Below are 20801 nucleotides of genomic sequence, written 5' to 3' on the forward strand. Positions count from 1 at the left end.
GGAGTGTTATAAATTATATTAATTATAATCATAACTTAAAGGGATTTATTTAATTATTAACAAAATAACCCAAACATTAGAATTTTATTAAACTATTGTATCTGTTCATATTTTGGGGGTACATTGTGATATTGCAACACATAGATATATGCAAACTGAGCAATTAGTATTTATATCTTCTTCTTATTTTTCTGCATTTAAAACCATGAATTTCTCTTCTCTAGGTTTTTATAAAATATATAATGTAAACTGTGAACTATAGTTACCCACTTTCCTGGAGCTTTATTTTTACTTCTAATCTCCATCTTTTCCCTGTTCTCCTGACAGTCTCAGGCTCCAGAATGTTCTACATTCATATCAACACTTCTTACTTCTCTGCACATGTGTAAGAGTACATGGTGCTTGTTTCTCTGTGTCTGACTTACTTCATTTAACATGATGTCCTTGAGTTCCATACATTCTGTAATTCTCCATGGCTGAATAGTATATTGCTTATGTACTTCACATTTTTTTTCTGAACACTTTTTTGCTCATATTCAGAAGAGAGGTTTTGCAGTATTCAGTTGAGTTTGTTGCTGTGCTTATCTTGTTACAATATCAGGGCAATGCTAACCTTATCAAATCAGCTTAGAAATGTCTCTTCCTTTTCAAAAAAAACCGAGATACATTGAGAAGAATTGGTGTTAGTTGTTTCTTAGTAGTTTGGCTGTTTAGCAGGCAAGTCCCTATATGTTTTCTTTGCCAGTGGGGTGTTTTAGCTGATGCGTGTTTCTCTTTCTTATGGGTGTTCAGGTTTCTGGGTTTCATGGTTCTAGTTAGGTCAGTTATATGTTCAGAAATTCACCCATTTATTTCAGGTTTCTCAACTTCATCATTTCAATGTGCTTATTATACATCTTAATAATTATCTGTAGGTATTCTGTGACATTAGCATGTTAATTGTAATATTGCCTTTTTCATTTTTTAATTTTATCTGGTTCTCTAATTTCAATTTTGGTTAGTCAAACTCATGGTTTATTGATTTTGTTCATCTTTTCAAAAAAAAGTTCTATTTCATTGACAGTCTTTGTAGTTATTAGTTATTATTTCATTATTTAGGCTGGGATTTTTGTTATTTTTTCCTATTACTTTTAGTTGATTTGGTTTGATCTGGCTTTTATAGTTTCTGGAGATGTCCCAGAAACTAGACTATTTATTTGAGTTCTTTCTCTTTTGAGATTTTACTTATTAAATGTGTACAGGTATTTTGTCTGCATGTATGTCTCTGTGACATGGGCTATGTGTGAGCTTGGTGTGTATGGAAGCCAGATGAGGACATTGGATACCCTGGAACTGGTGCTACAGATGGTGATGAGACTCCATGTGTGTGCTGGAAAATTATCCTAGTTCCACTGGAAGAGCAGCCAATGCTCTATCTCGTGAGCCAGCTCTCCAGCCATTTTAGTAATTTTTTAATGAAGACTCTTAGCATCATCCCTCTTAGCACTGATATTTATGTTTCCAACAAGCTTTAGTATGTTTTGCTTTTTAAAAACTTATTTAAATTTTTTAGTGACTAGTTATGTGTGATTATTCTACCAAAGGTATTTTTTTTGTTGTTGTTGACTTAGCTGTATCCCATTGTGGTCATAGAAGATAAAAGCTATGATTTCAATGATTTTAATTTGTTAAGATTGTGACCTAATGTCTGATCTGTCCCAGACAAAGTTCCTGTACTGAAGTAAAGTCTTTTTATTGTGTAGCTGTGAGGTGAACACATCTCTCTATTAATCTATTTGGTCTATTATTTACCTCTGATGTTTTAGTGTTATTTTTGTCTGCATTACCAATAAGTTAACCACAGTTGGGATGGCACACGAAATTACCCATGATGAATTATATTTTTTTAGAATTAGTTTTCTTCTATCTATCTATCTATCTATCTATCTATCTATCTATCTATCTATCTATTGCCACATAAGCATTGAGTGAACATTTACTCATTGGTGCTAGACTCATTTGCTGAATTTCTTGTTTAGCAATCTTAGGTGGATAACTCTCTCTCTCTCTCTCTCTCTCTCTCTCTCTCTCTCTCTCTCTCTCCTTCTTATATTTACTTATTTGTCTGAAAACATATTTAGTCTGATACTGTTTTACCTATATCTTTTAACCTTTAGGTAAGTCAGTTTCATTTGGACACTGCACCCTTGAGGCTAGTATCTTAATCAACTCAGTCAATTTGAATTTCTTAATTGGAAACTTTAGATCAAATAGATTCAAGGTTATTACAGAGAAGTTAATCTTACTCATACAATTATTGATGAATTTCTGTTTGGTTAGAATATACTTTGATCTTTTCTTGTTATCTGGTATATTTTTGTTAGTTTGATGTTTTAATATATTGATGTTTTAATTGCCTTTTGCTTCTCTTTGTATATCTTCTTTTCTGTTGAGATTTGTGCATGTGAGTTTCATTTTGGTGGTATTTTCTGACTTTTGGATATAGGATTCCTTTATCCTCTGTAGTACTAGTCTACTACTACAGACCTGCTAGTCCACAGTAGTACTGCTGATGACTTTCATCATCCTATATTTTTCATTCCTGAGTGATACCTTTGTTGAGTGTGGTATAGCTTTTCCTTATTAGGTCTCTGTGGAAAGCTGCTTTAACTCTAATGAGGTTTCCCTTGAATCGGTGGATAGCTTTTTCTCTTGCTGCTTTAGATCTATGAAAACATATGAGAGTAAGCAGCTACAACAGCAGTTACTGTACCTGTATGTCCTCATCTTTAACAGGACAAGGACTATTCTGAGTGGTATTTCATTGAATGTACGTCCTTAGCTTTTTAGTCTCCTCACCTAATTAATTCTCCATGATTCACGAAATCATTGACATATGGTGATTTATAAGCCTAAGAGGCTGTTTATTCGCTCATTCATTCCTATACTATATTTATTTCTCCTCGGCTGCTATTTAAAAAAACAAAACCGAAAAACTAGTATTTGATTTCTGGCATTTTTTTCTTCCGCCTTCTTTTAGTCTGATGAGGCTCTCAGTTTATGTTTTCTCTTTCTGAGACAGTGTTTGCTATGTTCCCAGAATGACATATAGCTTTCTGCAAAGACCTAATTGGTCTGGAACATGAAGTTTTGCTTCAACATCCCAGTCCTAAGTGCAGGAATTACAGACATGTACCATACCTGGCTCACAAATCTACATTTATTTCACTTATTGATCTCTTCATTTCCAAGAATTTTGTTTGTTTCTTTTTCATTATCACTGTTTGCTAGATTTCTCATTCATATCATGAATTGTCCTAGTATTTTTTTGTAAGTTGGCTTACAAAATTCTTGAACCTCACTGAGATATTTCAAGATTCTTTTGTTGTTGTTGTTGTTCTTCTTCTTGTTTTTTTTTTTTTGTTTTTTGTTTTGTTTTGTTTTGTTTTTTTGTTTTGTTTTTTGAGACAGGGTTTCTCTGTAGTCCTGGCTATCCTAGAACTCACTCTGTAGACCAAGCTGGCCTCAAACTCAGAAATCCGCCTGCCTCTGCCTCCCAAGTGCTGGGATTAAAGGCGTGCGCCACCACCGCCCGGTGTTGTTGTTCTTAATCAGTATATATTCTTTCCTTTGCAGTCTGCTGCTAGAAGCTATTGTGTTCTTTCGGAAGTGAGTGTTATGGTACCCTGTTTTGTATTTTAATAGTCAGCTACTAGATTGGATATATGCACATTTGTTGGATAAGTTCTTTCTAATACTTTGTAAGCTGGTGGTCATAGTTTGTGGTTTCTTTCTTTAGAATATCCGTGTGTAGTGGCTTTGGCTCTAATTGAGCACTATAATACACTTTCTAGGTAGCTTTGTCATTTGCAGTCATGGCTTTAGGTATGGTATGGTGTGTGTGTTGCAATGGGTCAGGGGACTGGTTTTTTGTTTGTTTGTTTTTTTCCTTTAAGTACCACAAGGAAGATGGGTACTGCAGAAATCTAGGCAGGTATGTGAATGCAATACTAGGGGTATGTACTACTCTAAGGTCCCCTTCAACAATGGGAGCTGTGATAAAAGAGATGTGTAGTGTGGTGAATATGAGCTCAGGAGTGGCACCTCTGGCAGTGTAGGTTTGGTTTCTGTAGGTATTGTACCATGCTGAAAGAGCCTGGGCTTGAAAGGAGACAATGAAAATTCTTCCTGTGAAGCAAAGATATAGTGTGTACAGCACTTTTATAGCTCTTTTACCTGACCTCCAAGCCTGTGTGGACTGAGGAACTCTCCCATAGGCTGCCGACTTACCTACTGATAGTAACTGCTAAGCCTCTCCCATTTGCCATTTCATTTAACAGTCTCCATAATGGATGTTACAATTGCAGGCATGCTTCATTCTGCTCCCTGCCATACCCTGGGCATTCTTATTTTTCCCTTTACTAGGTTCAATTGTTTTCCTTTAGGTCTTCACTCTGAAATGTAACTGTTTGCATTTCTGATTTCATTGTTGAGCAGATGAGACCTAAACATCTCAATTCCTTAGCAGTATTTTAAGTTCTCTAAGATTTAGATGTTTCCTGTTTATTTCTTGCCCCCAAAACCAGAATACTTAATATGATTTGAAAAATGCTTTATGACTGGGTACATCAATATTCATACACATTTTGTTTCATTAAAGAGAATACAAGTCTGAAAATTTAGACTTATTAGTCTTTGAATATTCATCAAATATGTTTGATAATTGTATTATTCATGTCTGCTAGCCTTCTTTATTTCCCTATTTAACCTATTACTCAGTAAAGTATAATAAAACTCATATGCTATTAGGGTAGCCGGTTTTTAATTTCCCTAGTAAGACATTTTTTGCTTTATATTTTAATCTATTCTTATGCATTTATTATTGATAGGTACATAGAGCTAAATTCCAAAATGGTTAGCCTTAAATACTGATTGTCGCCTTAAAAATATTAAAATATTAGTCACAATTAGCATCTTGAGCTTGAACATGGCTTTTAAAAAGCCAGTAAAGTTTGATGTTTACTAATATCGTTTTACTTGTTGCCTGATTTTCAATGAAAATAATAATAGGTAATTAGATATTGGGTGCTGCTTTGAGTTCTATATACAAATTAATTCATTTAACCAAGCACATTACTGAACTAATTGTGAAAACAAATAAGTAGTACTAGTGTAGAATTTACATAAATGATCCGCTGATAAAAATAGAACTAATTCCAGCATGTTTAGGAGACAGCCACATATTTAGGAATCACAGCAGGGGACAAAGACATTCCTTCTCATAATATGTACTCTGTACACTCTTATTGTTAACGTGGATTATTGTTGACCTTAAGGCCATTGAATAGTGTATGGGATACAGCACTTGAAAGCTCTTACTACTCTAGTGTTTCTGAAATACATCTTTAGATTTTTTTCTGACCCATACAAAAAAGACCTCTTGAGGTACTATGTACAACTCTAAACAATACACTTTCTTTATATTCATGTGGAAAGCAGTAGCTATTCCAACTAGGGTCATTTGTCATGTTTGAAGACAAATATAGTGGGCTTAACTCTTCACTTTAATCTTTATAGAAGCATCTTCCAAAACTATAGCAACAACATATAGTTACACGTACTATATTGATAACTCATGAAGCGACCAACAGCCATACAATCATTAGAAATTTCAAATATTTCCTCAGATAAATCATACTGAATTCTATAGTGAAGTTAAAGTAATGAGTAGAGAATTTTTAAGACTTAAAAAGACAATCATAAATAAGGAGAGATAAATTTGTAATAATGTTATAATATGTCTACAAACACTTTGAATTTGATGTGAGTGAACTAGAATTTTCAGAACCTTAAGGGTATCTGATGTGATACAAGTTATACTACAAGAACAGACAAAGATGCTAAGTGCCTGCATTTTCATATTTCTTCCTTCTCTTTTAAAGTGATGATACATTAGGTGATTAGTTTGGACTTCATTGCAGAATATGAACAACATAGGTAACAACTTTACTAAGTCATTATCTGTGGTAACATTAATTTCGGGAGTTAAAAGCCATATGAATGTAATAACAATTAAAACAAAAAATAGAATCAATTAAAATTCTTCCCACAAACTGGGTGTGGTGGTACATGGGCACAGATGAATACAGGATGATGTTCTATGAGGCAAAAAGAAAAGGGATCCTTGTAATTTTTATTAAGGCTCATTTTACCATTCTCCTGCAAAACATATGTTAATGCCATTTTAACATTAGAACTTAATATCCTTAATGTCAAAGACAGATTGCCATTCCTAATAAGACGAGGTAAAGAAGGAACTGTGAGGAAATATTCTGCAGGAGCAGAGCTTTTCTGCCTAGACAAAGCATTACACTGGATCACAAAGAGTGTTCATGTGTTTGTAGCCTTCAAGAGTCCTTACAGAAATGCCATCTCAACCTGGGAGCTTATTTATTTCTCCATGAGAGCAGCAGAGGAGAGTTTGTATTCTACGGTGTTTAGCTCTACCTTTCCAGGAGTTAACTAAGTTGCTGTTGGAACAGAATCAAGCACAAGGAGTGAGGAATGATAACTTAAATGAAAACTGACTTATTTCCTTTCTTAAGATGCCTAAAATATTAGGAGAAAAAGTTGGACCTACTGAATGTTGACACTTTGGTGTGGCAGTTGAAGCAATGTTGGTTGATATGATTTACTATTGGGAAATTCTATAGAGCAGCAGTTCTCAACCTGTGGCTCATAACTCCTTTGGGGGTTGCCTCTCAGATATTGTGAATATCAGATATTTATGTTACAGTTCATTTCAGAAGTAAAATTATAGCTGTGAAGTAACAATGAAAATTTTATATTGGGGACACTATGAGAGAAGTAACTGTATTAAAGGCTCCCGGCATTAGGAAGGTTGGGAACGACTGCTATAGAGGATGAGTGTGGAGTCAAAAATACAGACTCCCCACAGTACAAACCTAGTCTTCCCAATGAAGAAAGAACTGAGAGAATCACTGCTGAATAGGGAGCTCTCAGGTGTTGTAAGACAGAAAACACCTCAGACAATACTAGAAAAGAAAAGATTGGGCATAGGGCTGCAGGCCTTTAATCACAGTACTTGGGAGACAGAGACTGGTGGATAGATCTGTGGGTTCAAGGTCATCTTGGTTTACAAAGCAAATTTCAGGGCATCTAGAGCTACAAAGAGAAATTCTGTCTCAAAAACCAAACCAAACCAAACCAAAACAAAACCCAAAAAAGAACAAACATCCCCAAACCAAAGCAAAACAAAATATCAGTAATTGTACTAATTGAAGTAAAAAGAGACATGGAAAGTTGTGGAATTTATTAGGGATATTATTTACAGGGACATATGAGTAATACTGTATTTAACATAGAGAGTAAATATACATGTGATATATACATATGCTTATAGTGTGGCATAAAGTATAATATGATCATAATGAAGTCAGCTGGCCCAGTGTAGAAATGGGCTTGACTTAACAGCAGCTTCTCTGAGATCGCCCACTGGGAATAACCTGGTAGGAAGCTCTCTCCAGCAACAGTGCATGGCAGTTTTTCAAAAACAAACATGAATCCCTGCTGCCCTAATTGAGTCTCAACAGGGAAGATGCAAACTCTGCATTTTCTGTATTGATTAGAAAAAAAAATAGGAATATCGGGTCCCATTCAAAAAAGAATCAAAAAAAAAAAAAAAAAAAAAAAACCCAAATCAAAACAAAACCCTAGGGGAAGGTGACCATGCTGAACTATCCAGACTTTATGACATGTAGGAATGGTTGAAAACTTCAGACAAATTAGTTATAAAAAACTGAAGATGTATGGGGGTTATGCATTGTCAGCCTTCAGGTATGTGGAGGACTCGAGGATAGGATCAACCTTACTTTGTAGAGGTCCGGGTTTGCAGAATAATGACAGTGGAAAGTCATAAGATTATACATCATACTGTCCATCTGCAGTTTGACTCACATAGGTAGTACATAGATCTGATCACTCTGTCCATAGTGGGTTTCAAATTCTTTCAAGGTATATACCAGTTTATACACGTGTCTAACATGCTTATGACCCTTTTAATTTTTTCTATATTATTTTCTATTCTCCTCTTGAGCTCAAGCAGTTTTCCTGTTTATTTTTGTAAGCATCATAGCATCTATCTTCAGGCTGACTACCTAGTAGTTGCTACATGAGAAAACTGAATGTAATAAGTGAGTTTGGCAGAGCAAATTAAAATGTCAGAGAAAATATTAATAAAAATTCATTGTGTCTGTTATCTTATAGGCTATAAATGTTGATTCTCTTTTATACATATAGAACATATGAATTGTGTGGTAGCTTATAATAAGTGGCCTCAAATTCTACCCAGTTCTACACTTAGGCACATTTATCGCATGACTTTGCTCTCTCATCAAGAGATAGAGTCTTCCTCACCATCTCATGAAATCTGAATTGCTTTGCTTTGACCAAGTTAACCTGTGAGGACATTGATGTCAGAATTCAGAACCAAGACCTCTAGTGGTCACACAGCATTTTCTTCACCTGCTTAGAACACTACCACTACCAAAACTCAGGGTCCAGTAGATGGGAGATAATCTGGAGATGAGCTAACTCTCCTGAGATGTTCTAGCCAGCTACCTGCTGGTAGCACTGTCTAAGCCAACAATGACTGTAGTCAAGGAGTGACTATCAGTAGGGGTCTGCTTTTTCCCTTGGGATATCCAGGTACCATTGTGCACCAGGCTATCCTGAAAGGAATGAAGCTCAGCCAGGTGGGTGGGTTAGACAAGATCTCAGCCAGTGTGAGTATGGGAGAGACAGCTTTCTATGGAGCTGGTTTACAATGAAACACTTCTCTTTATTGGGGGTAACAAGGGCTATATAAACACTGGGGAGTGGGTAAGGTTATTTTTTGAGGAGGTTACATTATTGGCTGAAGACTAGGTGCCAGGAACGCTTCATTTGCATGAAAAGGAATGCTGGGTGCTTACAGGCTACATGACCACCTCAAGGACAGCAGAGGTGGAGGTCATAATGCTACGTGTACTAGGACATGCAGACCCAGAGCAGGGAGATGCAGTCCTACTCTTGCTGGTCTCAGAAGGAGATTCTCAGGGTTTGGACACATCTCAGCCTCACTCTTGCTCCTGACACTCACCACGTCACACTGCTTTCCAGTCCCACAAGTGACCTTAGGCTAAACTGGCAGAAAATATCCACACCTGCTTCTTCTAGAGACCAGCCAAAATTGATGAATTATAAATAAGCTAATTGATTATTATTTTGAGATATTCGGTTTGGGGATGGTTTGTTTCACAGTAACAGATACCTTAGATAGACAAAAAATCCCACAAAATCCATTAGTTAAGAACACAGACAATTAGATTGAGGTCACAAGTATCACTATGGGAACAATAAACTAATTGCCTCATGCTGGGTAAACTCTAGTATGACATAAGCAAATCCTTTAAAGAGATTTATAGTCTTAATTCACATCTTATAGCTACCAATATAGAATGCACATGGTCTCAATGGCATTATGAAATAATTATACAGTACAAACGACATCACATTTTACCAGACAGAGGGTAGAGCTACATTCAATTGGTATCTATTTTTTCCAAAGAATTCTAGCATCTATGAAAAACAAATTTCAAATTACTTTCAATTTTAGAAATATATAAGAAACATGTTATATCCACAGTATTAACTATTTTTCCAAGTCCTTCATAAGTATCATGTCAGGCCAACACTTTATGTCTGTTGGCTTTAAGAGAACATCAGGTCTAGAGACTGCTAGATTGCCGAGTTTCTGTGAAAATGGGACCTAAAACCCTGTATGCCCCAGCTAGCATCAACTTATCCACAATTCTGATACAGGGCACAACAAAACTTACCTGAACATAGAAGTAAGAAAGTGGGGGAGAATCCTTCAGATTCTGAGGAAGGTCTCTAGAGGGAGATCTTTCTGGTCGGTTAGTCTTATGAACCCTGATGTTTCTGTCTCACACTGCTAGTCTTACCCCATGACTGATCTTTTTCCCTAGGTTTTTATCGTACATATATAATTTTTAGTATTTTACTGAATATTTGTGAGTTTCACATCATGTACCCCAATCTCACTCATCTCCTCCTCGTTTCATATCTACCTTTACAATATCTCCTTCCCCACAAAAGGAACACACACACACACACACACACACACACACACACACACACACACACACATCCCAAAGCATAAAAAAACCATCTTGTGGAAGCTATAGTGTGTCATAGTGTTTCTAACAGCACACACTTTTGTTCACATAGCTTTACTTAAATGTTTATTGGCATTGGTCTGTTTCAAGGCCTCTGGCTTCTGCTACACTATATCAATACTGGATTCTTCCCGGGACACTTCTCAGACATCCTGTTGTTGCCTTGTGTCAAGGAGATCCTGCAGCTTTGTATCTGCAGGATTGCCTCTTTCACATCCTCCAGCAGTTCATACATGAGTTAGATTTTTGGGGTGCACCAGTTCAAGAGTTGGTCAGCCTACCAGCTGTCCCACACTTTTTTTACCATCAGGGGGAACTATCTGAGCTACCTCACCCAATGCTCCAGCCAGCAAGGGGCAGTGTCAGCTTTCTGGCTCTACACACTTAGGGCAGGCTCATGTGTGCCTTCATGACCAGGGCTAGTTCTATTGTGCTGCCCAGTTAAGGTACAGGACCGCTTTCTATCTCCAGAGTGCTACAGCTGTTGAGGGACAAGGCCAGTTCTTTCAATTGCCTCAGGTGGTGGTGGTGGTGCTGGTGGTGGTGGTAAGGCAGGCATCTCATGCCCTTGGCTCAGCTCACTGAAACCCCTGCCCACTAGGGCAAGCTCTACTGTGCTGTCCAGACAGAGTGCAGAATAAACTCTTAAGCATCACATGCTGTCTTAGACTCAGCATTGACACAAACTGGACAGAAGAAGTGAGTGTATTTCTGAGGAAACAGATAAGCTTGACTACCATGCCCAATCACATATTGTTTGTTCTAGACAGACATGTAAGATAGGCCAATTGGTCCCTTACAACCTGATGTTTATATACTATACAATCTTTCTTTTCAAGGTTGGGTGGCCCTAGTATTCTGGCCAACAGAATGGGAAGGTTGATATTATGTTACTTCTTTTATTATTTATAAAATATTATGACTTCTGCTTTATTGACACACCATCTTTGTGGCTTTGACGAAGCTATCTATAACTTTGGAGAAGACTATATGGCAAGATTATGGGATGAACACATGGTTAGAATCAAGGCATTCCATTCCCCAAACCACAGATAGCTTGTTCCTGACCATAGCTACTTTTGTGAATTTGGAAGTAGGTTCTGTTTAGCTGAGCTTCATGTGTGCTCACTGCATCTTCTATCTTCATTGCAATCTTGTAAGCATCTCTGAAGGAGCAAAAGCCATGCCTAGATTCCTAATCTATTATAACTGAAAGATAGCAAATGTTCTTGGTTTCAGTTTTATGGAGCTTTTTTTTTTCATTTATTAGAGCTTTCATTTACACTTCAGATGCCATCTCCTTTCCCCATTCCCCCCCCTTAGAAAACCCCTATCCCATGCCCCCTTTTCCTTTTTGCATTTATACATTTTTTTTAAAAATGTTAATCATAGGCTTTATAAGTTTGGTATTGTTCAATGAGAGGTGTAACCCACTACCCAACCTAGATATATCAACTATCTTTGACTGGTGGAGATACATGAACATCTGCCTCCCTGTCTCCCCCCTCTATCTCTCTTTCATCACCTAGCTTCTCCTCTCCTTCTTCTTCTCTTCTTACTCCTTTTCTTCCTCTCAGTACTCCTCCCACCTTAGCTCCTCCTACACATCACTCTTCCTGTTAAAAGGAAACTTTTCTCTCAAAATACAATTAGAGCATAATTATGCCAATTTGTACCAGTGAGGTACAAGATAGTCCTAATACCCAGTCCATCCTTTTGTTGACTAACCAGCACCTCTGTCATCTATCCTAACTAAAACACTTAGTTCTGAACCTGGCTTTTTCCTTGGTTTTAGGATGAATGTCAGCTGACGACCATCCACTCAAATCTTTTCTCTCAAGGTAAATAGCTATAAGTTTTCAACCCCGTCAGAAATCCAGAATGACTGAGTTAACTATAATTGTGGGAAGCACAAAGCATAGCTTCTAAAACTTAGCCAATTTATAGAGACCTCTGAACACCTGGACACTCGCTATACTTCAAAACGTTGGAGCATCTGTTCTTCTGCCTTCTGGCCCAGGATCATCTGACAGACCTTAGTGCTGCAGAATTATTAAGGGCTGATTACTCTGTCTAGGCAGATATAATCAGTCGACTATTCTGCAAGTATGTCCTTTTCTGGACAGTAATTTGTCTGTAGAAGGAAAGTGGCAATTCTTGCCTAGTGGCTGTCTCACCACAACTGGAGTAACTCCAAGGATGCTCAATTTCTTCTTAGAATTTAACATAGGAAGCTGTCTGGAGCAGACAGGTCTCTAATGAAAATGAACATTAATACTGAAATGTTTGTCATGTCAATTCTAAGGATTTCTGATGTTTTGAAATCCAGCTATCCATATAAGGTAATCTGGACTGTTGCCTGTTAACTCCACTCAGCTATTTCTAAATAAAACATAGAGAACACCCTTATAATAAACTCCAAGTCATGAATTTGCTATAGTCCCTTAACTCACAGGCTGACCATCTCAAATCAGTTAAAAAAGTTAAAGAAGGACTAGGTCTAAGCTTTGTATTCCTAAATGTGTTATACTGATACAATGCCTATGAGAGTAACAATATTCATCTCACTCTTATATCACTAAGAAGCTCATGCCAATGAAAACCTTAAAATTTGTAAACAAAGTAAATTGGTGCCATTTAAGAATTTATATCTTCATCTTGATATTAATTATACAGATTTCTACTAATAGGTTATGGTTATGCAATAAACCCTAGCTAATCCTCTCTATTCCGACAAAACCACTACTTTTCCCTAGAGAGACAGCCCAACATTTACCACCTTAGTCCCCATGCCCAGGGAATAGGGGCGCTGACTCATCATTAGCTTCTTCAAGCTGATTATGGGCGTTGAGATATTAGAAGAGGAGTGGGGAGGAGAGCAAATTGACAATCCTCTGATGCTGTGTCTTTGCTGCCTCCAGATGGAATTCACGGACCTCAGAGGTTTGAGCAGGTCTGCCCAGCTTGCTTGTTGAGTAGATACACCAAGGCTGATCATTCTGCAATATACAATTCTGCAGGCCTCAGACTGGAGGAGGGGCGAGCCTTTATGGAGCTTTTTAATGATACTTTATAAAGACCAATAAATAACATATCATAGAAATATGAAGAATTAAAATTCGTATTGGACAAAAAAGTTGAGCTGGTGCTGGAGTCTCCTCTGTTCTGTTATAGTGTTCTTAGTACTACAAGGTACTCTTCATGCTTACCGAGGAGAAAGGGAAACACAAACCCAGTTACAAACTCTGTGATCTACAATGGTGACTGTCCTGTGCAGTAGTGGCAAAAGAACCTGGGAATAACCAACCACTATCTTTTATAAGGCTACTCCATGAGATAGAACCCATCCCTGGTGCTACTTGGTGGCTAAGAACCTAAGACCAGATAGGCCAGGGGTCTTGAAAGAAAACAAATACTATTGTTTTGCTAAAGGAACATAGCAATAAAAATGATCCTGAATGACATTTTATTATTACTGGTAGATCGATTTTTGCTAAGCCAACATTAGAGAAGGTTTTTCCTATAGTAGATGAGAATCAATACAGAGACCCACAGTTGTACAATGTGGAGAGCATGAGAGACCTTGGAACACTCAGTCTTAAATGGCACATCTCCCCTCAGGGCTCAGGGAGAGGAGACAGAAAGATTGTAAAAGCCAGAGGTGATGGATGACACCAATGAAACAGTGTCCTCCATACACATCAGGACTGATGCTGTATAAACTCACAGAGACTCTGGCAGAATATACAGTGCCGGTATGGATCCAAGCCAGGCGCACTCTCAGCACTGAGATATTAGATAGGAGCTCCCATCTCTAACCAAGAAGCTATCTCTGATAGACAGGCATGCAAAGGAAAAATTAGTTTTCTCCAATGGAATCTCACTGGGTATATAAAATATATTTCAGGATAGGCGTCATGATTAACAATAGAAAGCTAACACAAAATAAACTCACTGGTATTTTTGTAGACTTTTTCATTGCATGTTGTTTGTTTGTTTGTTTTATTTTGTTAATGTTTTTAAATCTCTGATCTTTTGCTTGTATGTTTTTCCTTTGGGGTTTGGAAATGTGTGTGTATGTGTATGTGTGTGTGTGTGTGTGTGTGTGTGTATGTTTTGAGATAGAAAGAGAGAGAGAGAGAGAGAGAGAGAGAGAGAGAGAGAGAGAGAGAAGGTATAGGGGAGGGAGATGGGGAAGGTCTGAAAGGTAGTGAGACTTGCAGAAGGTCCCATCTTGATGATCTCCAAGTAACTTGGTATTCTTGAATTTTTCATTTGTTTTCTAATTCAATATTTGCTTATTTCAGTTTTTTTCAAATGAATAGTGTGAAGGGCCCTTTTTTAAAAGACTGACAATTTTTTATGTAAATAAAAATACATTAAATGGATCCACAAATAAGATGCAGAATATTAAATTAGAAGCCACTAAAATTTACTTAAGGTCTACCAAATTGCTATGTAGTCCTATTTCTGATAATACACCGATTTTCTTTTGTCTGACAGAAATAAGTTGATACAGTATATTTACGTAGACATTTTAGACATTTTAGTGATATTGGGTATCTTACAGCCTTTGCATATTTAAACTTTTAAAGTGTTTGAATTGTTAGAAAATAGATTCACTAAGAAATTGAAATTAAAAAGTGTTAAAATCACGTTATTCTGTTAAGTTTATGGCAAAAATAAAGCATAGAATAAATGTATTCTTCCAAGATACAGAGAAAATTCATAATAGGTTTGTTTTAATTAAAAAGAAAAATAAAAGGGAACATGTTATGATGAATATACAAATAAGAGTGAAATTTAATCTCAACTAGTAACTTTCAGTTAACTGAAAATCATAAGTATTATGTTACATACAGCATTGAAATTAAAATTGTCTATGGTGGGTTTTGTATCAGAAGGTGTTTTGAGATTGCATAATGAGTGATATTTGTAGACATCAAAATTGCATGAGGAGTAAATTAATTTTCAACCTAATAGATGTGTTTCCATGCTTTGACTGTTATTAAGTGTCTGGCCCTTACCATCTGTAATCTTCCATTTATCCAGCAAGATAGTGATTGTACAGGTAACAAGCCTAATATCTAAAAGATCATCGAACTGATCCAAGCCACTGAGGAGAGCAGGAGAGTTGTGACTCAAACATTGATTCAGTGTCCCTCACTCATGTCATATTGTCTATGGAAAACAGAAAACTCTTATCATTTATTATGTAATTTGATTTAGAAAGCCATAAAATTTATGAATCAAAGTCACTGCCAGGTCTGTCTATTGGTCATTAAAAATAGTTTTTAAAAATCATGCCCATGTATTCTCTACCATAATTTTTTTTTTAAAGTTGGCCAAATCAGAGCATGGCAACAATTGTATTAGGTCAAAAATGAGTGTAGACTTTGTGCAACTCTGATGTCTGAGACGCTCAATCATTGCCCAATCTCCAAACACAGACCTGACTTTGTACAAGAGCTTTTCATCTGAACATGGAGGACATGCACTATAATTACTGATTCCTTTTTGTAAAAGGTGATCTATGAGACCACAATTGCAATACTTCCTACCTTTCTTATTGTCACAATACAAGAAAGTGTTATATGTAATAATGGGACTACGAGTTAGAGATCTCAGAAAATAAAATAAAATGAAATAAAATAAAATAGATAGTGGAAAGAATAGGTGAGTAGTGGCGCTTTAAAAGGGACAAGGGCATTAAGACAGTATGAAAGTCAGCCTCTAGACTTGTCCAGTGTGAATGGAAGAATGCCCTTGAACATTACTGAGAATGAGTTAGTGTTACAGCACTCACTTCTTGTTCCCTATAATTGTCCTTTCAACTTTCTTTTCCCTGTGTACAGCTGATTGCTGAGAAACTAACATTTAAAACTTCTGACTTTCTTTAGGGATAGAAAAACACATTGACACTAAGCCAGAAGTGGGGGCTGACAGCAGAGGCAATAATGAGTTTTGTATAGATAAAGGGATAGAATGTGAATCACGGGCAGATATGGCATTGTCACTGTGATTAGGGAAAGAGGGAAGGTCATGTGCAAGAAGGATGATGCTCTATGGGCTTAAAGACACAAGAATGATATTTTTCAATGGAATAATGTTTTAAAACTACAGGTATTCCACTCAGAAAGGCTTTCTCATAATGGTTCAGGTATTTTTCTGTCTCCCAAAAGAGGTACTGTCCACTGACCTTTTTCCTGACCATGGTTAAATTTCAGTTTACCAGGTTTTTTCATTATCTCAAGATATGGGTACCATAATGACTCAGACTTAATCTGTCTGGACGGTTTAGTCTGGGAGTTTCTGTTTTATAGTCTTCTACCCATAGTATTTCATTTTATGATGCAAAAAAGTCAAGGAGATAGATGATCAGATTGTCTCCTATGCAACAGAGCTGCTCACTTCATTTAAATGGAAATGTGTTTTTTCATGAAAATTTGGGCATGTGCTGATGAACAAAGATAAGATGCCTCTACTAAGTAGAATAGTGAAATAAAAACTGCCCCAGCAAACTCATAAAAACATTAAGATTTACAGTACACACACACACACACACACACACACACACACACACACACACACACACTCATACTGGCCAATTAAGTTTTTCATTGCATAATATTTGGTCATGAAGATAAAAATCCCAGGACAATGTTTGTGGAAGACCTGTGGGATACACATGTCTCCAATCAGAATAAAGACGTCAGGTGGAAACAGTAATTAGTACATTGTCTTCCCTAAGTATCAGGCACCTAGTAAACATGGCTCAGACAATGGATTAAGTAATCTGGGTCAAGTACAATGCTATTTTTCCATGTTCTTTTCTTTCTCCCTGAGAACATTAATGCAGATATGTCTATATTTCTTTGTTATAACTCACGTAAGGAACACTTCATGGTCTGTGTCTACCAATGAGAAACTTGAAATGATTTATGACTATTTCTTGGTGAAACATGCATGTAGGTTTTACAGATGTTTTCCTCAGCTGTGAATTGTGAGGCTGTGTGCTGTGTCTCCACCAGCAGTGCCTTCTTCCAGCCTGGATAGCATTCACCTGGCACTTCTCAGGTGATGGTCTCTGACCTCTGCCATTTCCTATGCAAAGTCACCTATGTCTCACATCTTTACTCAGCCACTTATGTAATTTAGCTTACATTTCCAAAGAAGTTTTCTGGTTCACTTTGGTACAGAAAAAAAAAAGTAGACTTTAATGGGAAATGATAGGGGTGTGTGGAGGGGAACAAAATAGGACTAAACCAAGGAAGTTTACTGTTTAAGATTTGGTAAATATATATCATAAATATAATATATATTACATATATGATAAATATATATATATTTCCATAATTTAAATTACTTTAAGGCTTAGAAGAATTTTCACCATTGTATAGCCCATTCATCTACCATCCTCCAGGATAATGGCAGATCTTCAGAGTCTCTGGCCATCTCCTGACATCCTACATATGTCTTGTCCTTATTCTTTTTTCTCTGGAACATTTCACAAAATATAAAAATGTTCTTTGTTTATTTCTCTCTTCTGAAGCAAATCCTGCAAACTAGGTTCATTGCTTGTATCTTCCTATGTCTTTCTGTGTAAGAGTTGAACATGTGTACATTCTTTGTTCTTTACTGCCTGAGAGTATATTATTATATACTCTTTTCCACTGCTTCAAATTCCAAATACTTCTGCCTCAAATCTAGCAGGAGAGAACAGTACACATAAAGGTAAGAAGACAACCATTGTGGAATTCCCATTTTAGTCTCTCTTATTAGACCACACCTGGTGTCTGGCCTCGTTTGCAAACAGTATCTACTCTTACTATCCAAAGCATACACATGGTTAACATTCCCTGAGTCTTAGAGCATTTATTTCTGAAGGCCTTTTGACCATACTAAACTTTAATTAGGTGCCATTCATTTTTGTATTTAACTCATCTTTTCTTATGGGAGTATAGGCCATGATTCTTGCCGTAGGTGAGAAAAGATACTGCACTTTTTTTTTTTAACCCTACATTTAATAGTGCATTTTCTACACTGGCTGTGACCACACCTAAACATCAGTGTTTCCTGACACAATCCTATTTAGAAACATGACCTAAAGGGTTTATTAGTAGGGCCACAAAGAGGAACATTAAGATGTAGCAGTATAGTTTCACTTTTATATTTCTAAAGGCAAATAGTAAAGAGACCCTCAACACACTGTATGGAACTTGAAGCTAAATAAAGGTGAGATATGGAGAGGAGGAAGAAGAAGAAGAGGAGGAAAAGGAGGAGGAGGAGGGGGAAGACCAGAAGAGGAGACATAGAGAAGACATAGAGAAGCAACTACAAATTTTCAAATACTCTGTGTTTGCCACATGAGAAATTCAGATAAAGCAGGTGAAATATGTTATGGAGAAAATCTTTTTCGTAGTTATTGTATCTGTTATGCTTTTGAGAGAAAAAAAATATATAGTTTGATTCAGACACAGAAGCTCCAAACTGAAAGTTGAACTTCTTCATGTCACTTCTATTTTAGATACTTGATTTTTTGTCTCAATATAATGATTTAATACATTGGCATTTAATTAATACACAGAGGGCTACAATACAATCACACTTCTGCTTTATCTTGAGAGTGTTAAATTATGTGGCATTAAAGGTTATAGTGGGCTGCTGAGATCACTCAACTGATAAAAGCTTGCTGCGTAGCACAGCCTGAAGGCCCAAGTTAGTACCCAAATCCCCATACAAAAAGATAGATGTGGTGTTGCACATCTGTCATTCCAAGATCCCCAGCATCCAGATAGGAGACAGAAGCTGAAAATTAGTCCAGATGCTAGAAGGGCAGGTAACGTCAAGCATACTGAGTGGCAGAAACACTGGAGAGCAGGCCTCAGCAGGATGGAATGAGTAAACCAGTTATTGAAGGTTGACCTCTGACCTACACATGCATGCTGTGGCACACATGTATGTGAACGCGCATGTGTGTGTGCGCGCACACACACACACACACACACACATCCCTCATACATACAGAGACACAGATGATGATAATAATGATAATAAATAAAACAAATAAAAATTTCAAGTCAGTAAATACTATTTCATATGCGACACAAGAGGAAAGTTGACCAGTGACTGGAATGCCTTACACCTCTTTTTTTTTTTCCCCCCAGATTGCTCTAATGTTTAGAAGAACAAAAAACAAACAAAAACTCTGAAATTGAATATAATACACACTTCAATTATGGCTGTTGACTCGGGCTTTCCTTGTTGTTTATTCAGCAGAAGATAACAAAGAATTCAATTGTTTGCTAAGCCTTTCATCTTTCTGACAAGAAAGTCTTTTCAGATGAGAACATCACTGTGCAGTGCAAGAGACACTTGTGCTGTTTTCAAAGGGAAACCTGGCTGTGCGGGGGACCTGATGACCGGCTGGGCCTGAGGAATGAAGTAGGGTAGTACAAATATTCAATGACCCTGGGAAACAAGATCACCCATGGGATGTGCTGTGCAATCACGTAGATAGAGCAGAGCTTAGAAGTTGGCACTGAGTTTCAAATATTACCTTAAAACTTGCAGTAGTTGTTTTAACAAGGGACCTTCTTTCCTGCTTTTATCATCATGCATTGCACCTGGAAAACTATATAGCCTGCTATGTAGAACAATTTGAAGGAGTGAGGTACAATCAGCTGCTTTCATATGGTCTTTGAGAAGACACAGCTTGCCAAAATGATCATGCCTGGGTTTATTGTGCTTTCTCCTGAAGATAACATACATAGAACATCTTTAGGAGACTAATGACTACGCAAAAGATGCCTAAGATCTCTTGTAACATTTGCCTTTAAGATGTCTGGTTAGTGTTTATATTCCCCAGATTTCAGTGTGTTCATATGAGTTTATTTGATAGGTAAGTCAATGTGTTTGCAATTTCTAGATTATTGTCTCAAAAACAAAAACAAGTAGACTGAACTCTTCTTCCTTCTCCAAGCTGAAAGGCAGATGTACTGGGAAGTGAACCTTGACCATATAGAAATGGATATGCTAGGAAAAGAAACAAGGGATAATGGAACTTCACCCTTTGTAAGACCTGATAAAAGAAAGCTTTTCTGCAAAACCCTAGGCTGCCTATCCAGCATCAAAAACTTAAAAGATGAATTATTTTTTATTCTCAAGGACCTTTATATTGGCATCGTTTCTCCTAGCTAATGCACAACATAAATTCTTGTGGGGTGCCTCACCATAATTTTTTAAAACCAGAATAGCTGAATAATGAAAAGTTCTAAGTACTAGAGATTTGCACATAGGAAGCATTATTAATTTGCATTAAAATGATCTAAAACTATATTGAACCAAATTTTACCTTCAATGATTTTCAGAACACTCTGGGTCTTGCATAGCCTCAAGGTCATCTTTATGAACACTAATTATAGTATAAGTCTATAGATGCTGGGACTTGAGCAAATCTATAATAACCTCATGACAAACTCCTGAAATTGCATTTTCAAAATAAATTCCTGAGGCACTCTAGTTTCTTTGTAATTTATCTTCATTATGAAAACAGGCTATGGA

General features: G+C 36.8%; 1 protein-coding gene across 1 annotated transcript in view; it reads right to left on the reverse strand.

Moving 5' to 3' along the window:
• Positions 1-20801, reverse strand: part of Epha6 (EPH receptor A6) — an 851223-nt gene that overhangs the window by 246474 nt on the left and 583948 nt on the right. The window lies entirely within an intron of this gene.

Source organism: Arvicanthis niloticus, chromosome 12 (assembly GCF_011762505.2).
Source record: "Arvicanthis niloticus isolate mArvNil1 chromosome 12, mArvNil1.pat.X, whole genome shotgun sequence".
Classification (NCBI taxonomy): Eukaryota; Metazoa; Chordata; class Mammalia; order Rodentia; family Muridae; genus Arvicanthis; species Arvicanthis niloticus.